The sequence below is a fragment of the Neoarius graeffei genome, chromosome 2 (genome assembly GCF_027579695.1).
Source record: "Neoarius graeffei isolate fNeoGra1 chromosome 2, fNeoGra1.pri, whole genome shotgun sequence".
NCBI lineage: Eukaryota > Metazoa > Chordata > Actinopteri > Siluriformes > Ariidae > Neoarius > Neoarius graeffei.
In genome coordinates this window covers 120937450-120949460 of record NC_083570.1, presented here as the reverse complement: position 1 = coordinate 120949460, position 12011 = coordinate 120937450, and the positions used below count along the sequence as shown (strand labels likewise).

The 12011-nt window shown below is 40.6% G+C and overlaps 5 gene segments (V, D, J or C); 3 read left to right on the top strand and 2 right to left on the bottom strand.

Moving 5' to 3' along the window:
* The window catches only part of LOC132882210 (Ig kappa chain V-III region MOPC 63-like), a 202077-nt gene that overhangs the window by 63736 nt on the left and 126330 nt on the right, over nucleotides 1-12011 (bottom strand).
* The window catches only part of LOC132882207 (Ig kappa chain V-III region MOPC 63-like), a 193532-nt gene that overhangs the window by 117684 nt on the left and 63837 nt on the right, over nucleotides 1-12011 (top strand).
* LOC132882209 (Ig kappa chain V region Mem5-like) overlaps nucleotides 1-12011 on the bottom strand; it is an 81626-nt gene that overhangs the window by 6878 nt on the left and 62737 nt on the right.
* The window catches only part of LOC132882211 (Ig kappa chain V region Mem5-like), a 127583-nt gene that overhangs the window by 62608 nt on the left and 52964 nt on the right, over nucleotides 1-12011 (top strand).
* Nucleotides 1-12011, top strand: part of LOC132882208 (immunoglobulin kappa light chain-like) — a 28826-nt gene that overhangs the window by 1089 nt on the left and 15726 nt on the right.

Here is a 12011-nt window from a genome sequence, read left to right as displayed (position 1 = left end):
TCTGTGAGTGGCAAAAGTATGTGAACCTCTCGGATTAGCAGTTAATTTGAAGGTGAAATTAGAGTCAGGTGTTTTCAATCAATTGGTATGACAATCAGGTGTGAGTGGGCACCCTGTTTTATTTAAAGAACAGGGATCGATCAAAGTCTGATCTTCACAATACATGTTTGTGGAAGTGTATCATGGCACGAACAAAGGAGGTTTCTGAGGACCTCAGAAAAAGCGTTGTTGATGCTCATCAGGCTGGAAAAGGTTACAAAACATCTCTAGAGTTTGGACTCCACCAATCCACAGTCAGACAGATTATGTACAAATGGAAGAAATTGAAGACCATTGTTACCCTCCCCAGGAGTGGTCGACCAACAAAGATCACTCCAAGAGCAAGGCGTGTAATAGTCGGCGAGGTGACAAAGGACCCCAGGGTAACTTCTAAGCAACTGAAGGCCTCGCTCACATTGGCTAATGTTAATATTTATGAGTCCACCATCAGGAGAACACTGAACAACAATGGTGTGCATGGCAGGGTTGCAAGGAGAAAGCCACTGCTGTCCAAAAAGAACATTGCTGCTCGTCTGCAGTTTGCTAAAGATCACATGGACAAGCCAGAAGGCTATTGGAAAAATGTTTTGTGGATGGATGAGACCAAAATAGAACTTTTTGGTTTAAATGAGAAGTGTTATGTTTGAAGAAAGGAAAACACTGTATTCCAGAATAAGAACCTTATCCCATTTGTGAAACATGGTGGTGGTAGTATCATGGTTTGACACTGTTTGGCTGCATCTGGGCCAGGACGGCTTGCCATTATTGATGGAACAATGGATTCTGAATTATACCAGCGAATTCTAAAGGAAAATGTCAGGACATCTGTCCATGAACTGAATCTCAAGAGACATTTGGTCATGCAGCAAGACAACGACCCTAAACACACAAGTCGTTCTACCAAAGAATGGCTAAAGAAGAATAAAGTTCATGTTTTGCAATGGCCAAGTCAAAGTCCTGACCTTAATCCAATCGAAATGTTGTGGAAGGACCTGAAGCGAGCAGTTCATGTGAAGCAACCCACCAACATCCCAGAATTGAAGCTGTTCTGTACAGAGGAATGGGCTAAAATTCCTCCAAGCTGGTGTGCAGGACTGATAAACAGTTACCGGAAACGTTTAGTTGCAGTTATTGCTGCACAAGGGGGTCACACCAGATACTGAAAGCAAAGGTTCACATACTTTTGCCACTCACAGATATGTAATATTGGATCATTTTCCTCAATAAATAAATCACCAAGTATAATATTTTTGTCTCATTTGTTTAACTGGGTTCTCTTTATCTACTTTTAGGACTTGTGTGAAAATCTGATGATGTTTTAGGTCATATTTATGCAGAAATATCGAAAATTCTAAAGGGTTCACAAACTTTCAAGCACCACTGTAAGTAGGATGGTGCATTGTGTCTGTGTGTCAAATACTGTGGTTAGGTCCCATTATAGTTAAGTAGTGCTGTCTGCTACCTTTAGAACCCTCAGCCATTGAACAGTTCCATCATGTTCATGTGACAGAGGGGGTGTGGTCAAGCTTCATCTGTGGATGGAGAGAGGAGGTGGGTTTTCCTTCCAGTAGAGGCCATGAGCCTGAGAGATATGGAGGTGGTGGAGCTTCCACACAAGACACACAAAACTTAAAGTACAAGTCTAACGAAAATTACATCATAAAATCCTGGGTTTTCTGTGTGTGATATGCTCAAATACGTTGTAAATCCAACGATGAATAAAAAAAAAATTGGTTTGAAAAATAATGTTTTGCATCTGAATACTGTTCCAAAAATCGCTAAAATCTTGTCTGCCATTATTAGATCACAGCGATTCACAGGTCAGCAGCGCTGCATGTGTAACATCACTACCACTGCCTTCTTTTCTGTCCACACAGACTCTGTACTATTCTCTATAATGGCGTGCGTTCTTGATACTGATTCTTTTAAAAAAGACACAAAAGTTCTTCAAATTCATCCATGATCTTTAGTTGGTTTTCTGAGGAAGATTTAGAACCTACAGCCACAAAGAAAGAGATGGACGAATCTGCAAGCCAAGTCGCTCTTGAAGAAGAAGAGAAACAACTGCTCCAGTGGTTTTCTGGAACCCAAGAATTTAATACATGGCACAAATCAAAGGTTTTTTTTTTTTTTAACTGTGTTCAACTTTCACAGTTATGATAAAGCAGTGTCTCTTTGTAATTATGATCTCTGTATCCTCACTTGGTAGGCACGAGGCTAAATAATGGCAATAAATAGTCACTTTCACTTTCAGTGCTGGAGCCAGCAGGAGCAGGTGGCGCGTTGTGCCATACGCATTGTGCACAGCAAGTGCACAGCAGCCAGGAATATGTGAGGATTCACCTCCAAAACTAAGCTGCTCATTAAACTACAACCTTTCTGGTTCTAACAGAAACAATTAGGATCATGTAGACCCTTTCTATTTTGTGCTACAATGTTAAGTATAGTGTGTGTGTGTGTGCGCGCATGTCTGTGTGTTGGGGGCGGGGTCAGTGCGCAATTACCATTATTTATTTTGTACTAAAATTACCATATCTTTGCAACCATAAAGATTTTTTTTTCAAAATTCCAAACCCTATGATCTTCTTGTGGTGTCCCTTTACAGAGAGCTGATTTTAAGGTGAATTGAACCTGTTTGAAATTTGAAGGTAAAGTCCCTACAATAATTCACAGAACTGGCGTGAAAACAAATGCCATTGCAAGATTAATTTATAATTTATACTTTATCACTCTGTGATAAACTTCCCTGTGTATTTCTGAATCTTGTCATTGCCTTTTTGTCCACTGAAACACGTGCAACATTATATTGCATCTAAAAACCATGATTTCAATAAAAAATTAATGCACACGTCGTCCTGTTATCTCTCTCAACAAACTCCTCTTTTTTGTTTTTTTTCTGTATTTATAGGCTCTGAAAGAGATTCTCTCACAACATGAGAAAAATGTCCGCTGTTCAATAAATACTGTATCTTCAGATACTATTAACACATCATATCCATATTCCATCAAATACTGCCTGTCAACAAAATAAACTGTCTAAACAACTGCTCTCTTCTCCTTTCGGTATTTCATCTGAGTGTGCTATAGCTAAAACAGCTGGAGCATCTGTGTCTACTGTAGTACAAATAGCAGCTCCTCTTTCTTCAAATACTGCATCAGGCACAAATGGAAACAGCCTTTCCATCCTCTCCTTCAATGATTGCCTCAGAATTTTCAGAAAAAAATAAATAACGGTAATTGCGCGCTGACCACTCCAGCACCACATATTGCTGTGCACACACACACACCTCTACTTAACATTGTCGCACAAAATAGAAAGGGTCTACATGATTCTATTTGGTACCATTAGAACCAGAAAAGGTTGTAGTTTTATGAGTGACTTAGTTTTGATGGTGAATCCGAAAAGGACCTTGTCTTATAAGGACAAGATGGCAGCGCGCACGTATGCAGCGACTTTGCTCTGGTGGATTTTTGTTATGTTTTTGTTTGTGAGTGTGTTGGTCAGCAAAATCACATACAGCCAATGATATCTTTTAAGGATTGGAATGCCATGTAGTGCATTAAACTTTACCTTGAACTTTTAACACGCTGGGATCCAGGTGGATCACTATACCAAGAAACAGATGCAGGAGGCGGTGCAGGGAAAGGAGACAGAAGCGGGGCTGCTGACCTGGTGTGCTAACTAGGTGAAGACGAGTTCCATTCATGCCCACTCTGCCCAGCATCTACCTCACAAATGCCAGATCCCTTGGCAATAAGATGGACGAACTGGAGCTGATCACCGTGGCATAGAGGGAAGTACAGGACTGCTCAGTAATGTTTATCACTGAGACCTGGCTTCACACTGGGATTCCCAATGAGGCTATTCAGTTAGCAGGCCGCACAGCGCACCGGGCTGATAGGACAAGCAACTCCAGTAAGAGCAAGGGAGGGGGAATGTGCATATACACCAACAACCAGTGGTGTACAAATGCAACCCTCATAGGATACACATTGTTCAGCAGATGTCGAGTACATCACTGTGAAATGTTGGCCATTTTATCTGCCACAGGAGTTTATAGTGGTTATCATGATGGCTGTATACATACCACTGAACACTAACACTGTGTTGACACTGGACATCCTGCTAACTGCCTTTAGCATATCACAGACTGCTCATCTGGATGGGATTTTTGTAATAGCTGGGGATTTTAACCAAAAGAACCTGAGGTTTGGCCTCCCTAAATTGTACCAGCATGTGAACTGTACTATGAGAGGTTCAAACACACTGTATCATGTCTACACCAATGTTAGGGATGGATATACAGTCTCCTCTCTCCCCTACTTAGGCCTGTCTGACCACCTGTCCCTGTTTCTCAAGCCGGTATACAGACCTCTCATTAGTATATCAAAACCTAGTGCGAAAATCATAAAAACATGGCCTGAGCGGGCTTCATCTCAACTTCAGGACTGCTTTGGGTGCATATGTTGAGACTTATTTGCACAACAAGATATTGATGACTACACATCCACTGTCCTGTCTTATGATAAGTACTGTGTTCACTGTGTTTCAGTGGATAAACATATCAGGACCTTCTGAACAACAAACTGTGGATGACAAAGGATGTCAAACATCTACTGCTGGATCGCAACTCTGGCTTTAGATCTGGTAACAACGATCTCTACAGCACTGCCAAGACTCAAGAGAGCCATCAGGAGGGCCAAGCAGACTATAGGCAGAGGATAGAGGGATACTTCAGTGATGAAGACCCACGGTGGACATGGCAAGGCATTCAGAATCTCACCAAGTACAAAGGCAGAGACGATACAACAACAAGCAGCAGTGATTCTCTTGTACAGGAGCTGACTCATTTCTTTGCTCAATTTGAGGTGGAAGATGCAGAGACTAGGAAGAAGCTGATACCAACATCGGTCAACCCGACACTGAATGTCAGTATACTGATGATGTCAGGAGAGTGCTCCGTGGTGTGAACACCAGGAAAGCTGCTGGTCCCAATGGTATATGAGTGAGAGCACTCAAAGACTGTGCAGACCAACTGGCAGAGGTATTCTGTAAAATCTTCAATCTCTCCCTGTCTCTATGCGCTGTCCCAAAATGTCTGAAGTCTGCCACTATTTTGCCCATACCTAAGAAGGCATATATTAGCAGCCTACATGACTTCAGAGCAGTTGCTCTTACCCCCACTGTTATGAAGTGTTTTGAGAAGCTGGTCTTGAGTTATATCAAAGCAGCACTCCCACCCACCCTGGACAAGCACCAGTTCGCATATAGACCAAACAGGTCAATGGAAGATGCCATTAGTACAACACTACATACCACTCTGTCCCATCTGGAACACCCTAAAACATATGTGAGGATGCTGTTTCTGGATTTTAGTTCAGGATTTAACACGATCATACCCAGCAGAATGGAGAACAAACTGCTGGACCTGGGTGTGAATCAGCACATATGCAGCTGGATCAGAGACTTTTTAACCAACTGTTATCAGGTTGTCAGGATGGGGACTTATCACTCCTTCTCTCTGACAATAAACACTGGGGCCCTGCAAAGGTGCATGCTGAGTCCTCTCCTGGTTTCCCTTTATACACATGACTGCATACCAACCTATAGCATAAATAACATCATTAAATTTGCAGATGATGCTACTGCAGTGGGCCTGATACATTACGGTGACGAATCCACATACAGGGATGAGGTCCACAGACTAACGAACTGGTGCTCCATGAACAACCTGGCACTCAACATCTCCAAAAACAAGGAGATGATAATTGATCTCAAGAGACAACGTGAAGGCCCTGCTCCCCTATACATTAGGGATGATGCAGTTGAGAGAGTGTCCTCATTTAAATTTCTGGGCACATACATCACACAAGACCTCAGATTGTCTACAAATATCACTTCCCTGGTGAAGAAAGCACAGCAGTGACTGTATTTCCTTCAGACATTGAAAAGACTGGACATATCACATCAGCCGCTTCTTTCATTCTGTCGTTGTTCTATTGAAAGCATTCTCACCGATGGCATGCTGATGTGGTTTGTGAGCTGCACAGCAGCTGACCAGTAGGCCCTGCAGAGAGTAATCACAGCAGCACAGAAAGTCATTTTAACTCCATTACAGACACTACGAGACATTTACAGGACACGGTGCCTCCGCCCAGGGATCCCAGCAGTAATTGAAAAAAATAGAGGAATGTAAAAAACTATCAGCAGGGGTCAAGGGGGCTGCAAGCCCTTTGTGTGGTGCAGGGGCAGCGCCCCTGCTGGGGGTACAGGGGGTGAAGCCCCCTGAAGCTGTTTAGATTTTAACATTTAAAGATGCTATAGAACACATTTTTTACATAGATTTAACATAGAAAAGCAACAGAATTTAACAATAATGTGTATCTATTTGATGCCATATTTTGTAATCAGTGACATAAGTGGCAAAAAAAATTGTTATTTATAAAAATTAGATGAAAATGTAGCTTTGAAGAATATACTTCTTCTAACCCGGACACTGTTCCGCTATCTCTTTTATGGACGATATCTTTTTTCCATGACATATTCAGGGCTATGAAATTGTAAATAAGAAATACGAGGAAAAGGGGGGGTCTGGGGGGCACAGCCCCCCCAGCATAAGCTGGGGGTCTGGGGCCCGCAGGGCCCCAGACACCAAGCCATTTTAGGTGTTATATGGTGTATTCTGAGCATTTCCTGCAAGTAAAAAATTGATCTCAACAAGTAAATATTTGACTAGTCTTGGTCTTCATTTTGCCATATAAAATACCTATCAACAGTTTTCTCTTTTAAAATGAAAGATCCATGTAAAATACCTTGAAATATCTAATAAGTGCCTATGTATTTTATCTCTTAATCAAAATAAAAGTAAAAAAAATGTGTAAATAATTTAAAGAAATGTTAATAAAAGAAAACTTTGATGGGCCTTTCAAAATGACTTTGTGAAAAATCATGCTCAATATTTAAGTGAGATACCTGCTGTCTTCCAAATTACACTTAATTCTTGTATTATGTCCTGGCTTTTTCCAAGAGTCTGTCACAATGTCTCTTGTCTACAGAGCAAAAGTTTAAAAAAACTAATGTTTCTTATCTAATATATTATTTACATCTTTTCTTTTACTTCTGGCTCCTTCTATTCCTCTTTGCATCACTCCCAGCTATTTCTTTCAATTCATCTTTCAGTAAGGCTATTAGTTATTAGTTCTATAGTATTTGCATTCCTCTATTAAAGCTATTTACAAAATATTCATAGTCTGTCAAACAGCATCTAATGAAAGTCTTTTAATTTTCTTTTCTTTAACACCATCTCTTTCAGTTTTGCAAACTTGTTCTTTTTCATCTTTTCCTTCAGTCTGTCTGTGTGTTCTTTTCTAGCCCTCTTTGCATCTCTCTCAAACACCTCCTTAGCTTTCCTTTTTGATGGCATCTTAACTATGTCTGATCTTGCACCCTGTAAGTACAAAATTCACGTACGCGGTGCCAGGTCACGCAATAGCTATTTTTAGCTCTGTCATGCACTCCTGAGTCTCAGTCAAGATGTGTTCCACGCTCAGCTGGCATAAAACTCCGCGAGTTCGGCTGTATTGAGCCGCCAGTCTCGTGCAAGGCGATTAAAACCAACTAGACCCCCCCCCCCCCAATGATTTTTAATGCAAAAATAGACGTTTTGTGAAGATATTTTTCGCGACAGAATCCGTGGAAATTTCACAGCCCTGCATTTTGAATTAAGTTCAACGCATTAGAAACAAAAGCATGAACGGAGTTAAAACACATTTTCTAGCAAATGGGCGCAGCCATATTGTTTTCTCGTTCTATCGCGTACAGTCTCGCGGTATTTACATCAATTTAACTTCTGAGTGTTCCCGAATGTCAACGAGAACAAACGAAGCTGACAAAAACATCGCTAAACAAGCAAACCAAATCAGAACGTATTCTGCTGGTCAAGAGATTTAAAAAAAAAAAACACCACCACTTTGGCTAGAAAAATAGCGGAATTCCGCTAAATAGCGGACGTCTGGGATCCCTGTCCGCCGCGCAACAAACATCATTAGAGACTTATCACACCCTGGTCATCAACTTTTCATTCTGTTGCCCTCTGGGAGGTGCTTCAGGTCCTTAAAAACTAGCACCTCCAGACTTAAGAACAATTTTTATCCAAATGCTATTCGAGAACAAAACTCTAAGAACTGATCTTTTGGAGTGTGCACCGTTCTTGTGATTGTCCCCTTTTTATGGCTTTATCTCAATTTTTATTTTCTTATGCTGTTTTATTATTATAGTTTTATTTTTTGTTTAATTGTCTTTGGTTTTTATAACCTATTTATGTTTTTATGTCTTTTTACATGATCCACTAGAGGAATTGAATTTAGCTGTATATTGTGCACTGACAATAAAAGGAAATTAAAATTGAATTGAAATTCAAATTGAAGCTGCTGTGTGCTCGGTGCGCACAATGCATATGGCCACCTGTTCCTGCCAGCATCAAAAGTGAAAGTGCCTAATTATTGCCATCATTTAGCCTTGTATAAAACTTCAGAATTGCTATCAGTTAAAAGGATAAAAGACTAAGGACAACTCATAAATTCAAGCACAAGGCTAAACACAAGCTTGACCTTTACTGTGTGGTGAGCTCTTTGGGAAGGCACTTCTGACTTTTGTTTCCAGATCGTAGGAACTGCTCCATGCCCCAGACATCAACTCAGATCCTTCTATGTGAATCTGCCTCACAAATTTATCTATTTCAAAATGTATGGAGCAGACACCAAACATTCCTGTTGGCTTGAAGTTACCTCTCTTTGTCCGTGCAAATCGACCCCATTCATTCCATAAGTGGCCTGCTGACTTTGGGCTATAATGGATCAAAATTCTACTTTTTTTATCAGCTACACTTGAAAAGCCTTGAAGGACAAACCTCTTAGGAGGCATGCTTTGATTTTAGTTTTGTTGTCAAAAAAAAAGTGAAAAACATGCTCCACTTGGCAAAGCAGATGAAGCCGGAAATGCTGTGAACTTTCAAGCATTGCACATATGACATCACTTCCTTTGAATTAACAGGAACACATTTGTGTAATGGCAGACTCAAAGAGACAAACTTTACCAGCTAAATAGATGTTCCCGGTCTGGTGTCAAAATACAATTTAGACAGTAAACTATTTAACATGTCTAGTTTTATAAGGTATAATTTCCGGGGTGATGTCATTTTCATAATAATAGCTCTTTAACATTTTTCTTGATAGCAGGGAGACGGTAATAGTCTTTATCTATCGCTTTATTTGAATTATTTGAACAACCAAAAACAGGGCAAAAATTAACCATATTGAAGACAGACTAACCCGTATTTACACAAAAGACGGTGTCTGTTTGACCCCCAGGTGAAATTATCATGTGACGCGCAAGGGGTCTATTTATGAAGCGGAACGACATGCATGATGTGACCATGTGCGCTGCTACCCACAAAGCCAACAGTGGGGAGTCTGTGCAGCACCGTGTCTGGAACCCTGATGGAACCTGGTCCAAGATGTCATTTCCTGTGTCTGAGCCAGTCATGGAATACAACAAGTACATGGGGGTGGACCCCTCAGACACCCTCATCAAGTACTTCTCAATGGACCACAAGACGAATCAGTGGTATATGAAACTGCACATCTTTGACATTGGGGTGGTGAACAGTTTTAGGGTGTTGTTTTTTTTTTAACTAACGATATCATCAATGAGTCTGGGAGTGGAAAATTAAGAATATCTGACTTAAAATTTGTGATTGACTCGAACCAGTTAATGCTCGTTGGTGACTCACACCCATCTTGTGTCTCCAGAGAAGTTTGCATAGTCATTAATGACTGACTGCAGTTATAAGTGGCTATCAGTGTAAACGAGGCAACAGCCTGTTTTTATTCCTTTCTGCCCATAAACAGAACAGGAAGACATCAGTTTCCAGTTTCTGCTTTGTCATACATTTTTCCAAATAATAAATGAACATTACTGACTGTATTACCACAAAAGATCCAGCTTTCCTGATGGAGTCACACCAAACATGTCTGATCTACACAGCCACGGTTTTGGTCCCATTGTCTTCTTTTTTTAAATGATGGCGAAGCAGGCCCTCAAATATCTTTAACAGGCTTTAAAGGAATAATCCGGAGTGAAATGCTTTTTAGGGCTGTGTTTTGAGAAAGTTCGTTTTTTGTGATTTAAACCAAAAGCACTAACATGGCAGTGCGAGGGGCATGTCATTTCGCCAATACAAAATGCTGTTTTTAAAACCATTGCCAAGGTCTAAACAACATTACACTTCAGTGGAAGTGAGTACAGGGTTCCTACACACAAACCAAAGTGTCCCTGGCTCTGTAAGTGTACGGACAGATCGTCTAGAAGACTGAATACAAAACGTACCTTCCCGAAAGTAGTTGTTCTCCAGACGCCATCTTCAGGGGACAGTCCATAAAAGTCGAGTGCTGAGTGCAGAGCTAAATCCTCTGGAAATGCACAATTTTGTAGCATCACATGACCTCCCATTCAAAATTCCAACCCGCTTGGACTATAATGTTGTTCCATGCGGTTTCCTTTTAATTTCGAACTAAGCACTAGACTGTGTTTCCATAAAATGCTACAAAATTGGTTCTCAAACTTCTCCCTGTCCATGCAGGGCTCGCCGGTGCTGCTACCATCATCCTCATCAGACTCTTCCTCCTCCTCCCCCTCTGCTCTTTCAGGCTGGGTTACTTCACTTTTGTTCGCTTCTTCTTGGGTCCCATTTTCTAAACTTTAATCTGAAAATTGTGACGAGTCATGGAATCCACGGACACATGTCAGCCGAAACGAATCCGAGAAAATCGCAAAAGAAGCATTTTTTTTTTTTTTTAATTTAATGCTTCTTTTGCGATTTTCTCGGATTCGTTTCGGCCGACGTGTCCGTGGATTCCATGACTCGTCACAATTTTTAAACTTTTCCCACAAAATATCCAATGTTCTTCAGTTGAAAAACAGATGCAGAATGCTGCAGACATGCTGGTTTTATACCCACTCCTGGCTTGCATCACATGCAAGTTATGAGCAGTGTTGGGCACGTTACTTTCAAAAAGTAATTAGTTATAGTTACTAGTTACTTTTCTCAAAAAGTAACGGAGTTAGTAACGGAGTTACTTTGTCATAAAAGTAACTAATTACCAGGGAAAGTAATTATTCCGTTACATTTTGTGTCCCCCCACCAAAAAAAAAAAAAATAAATTAGTGTAATCATAATAAAAGTGAATGTTAAATGTGTTTAATGACTGAAATGGACACTTAACAGAACCAGTTAGTAACGTTATCTACACTATATTAATATTTTTGTGGGACAATGTGAGATAAGACATCTATCAAATGTAATATATTTTTGTAGTTATTAAAATTGTTACTAATTACTGGCCACTGATGAGGACAAACGCTTTGTTCCTCAACATAATGTGCATTGCACGTAGACATTTTTGCCTTTTATTTCAAGTAATGAAACGTAATGCTGTATTTCCAGTGTGAAAGCGCAGTGCTGGGCTGACCGCTCGCCATCGTTGTGTCTTCTGATTGAAAGAGTGTGCAGTAGTGCAATAGTGCAGGAGCCTACCTACATATGTTGTCCAAATCTACTCTGACTGGCTGACTATGCCGTTGTCTCGCGTCTCCCCGCCCCACACTAAAGCAGAGTAAAGAAAGGCTGAACGAGCAGCGTGCTAGATGAAAACAGCTTTAATAAAGTAACGCAGAGCATTTTATTGTAAGTAACGGGAACAGCGTTATAACGATGTAAAAAGTAATTAGTTAGATTACTCGTTACTAAAAAAAGTAACGCCGTTAGTAACGCCGTTATTTCTAACGCCGTTATTCCCATCACTGGTTATGAGTGATTGTAACGTGCTAATCACATGCATCACACACGCTTCATGAGTGCGGCCCGAACTCATAGTGCAGGAAACTGGTAAAATGCAAGTCTCACACACTCCAC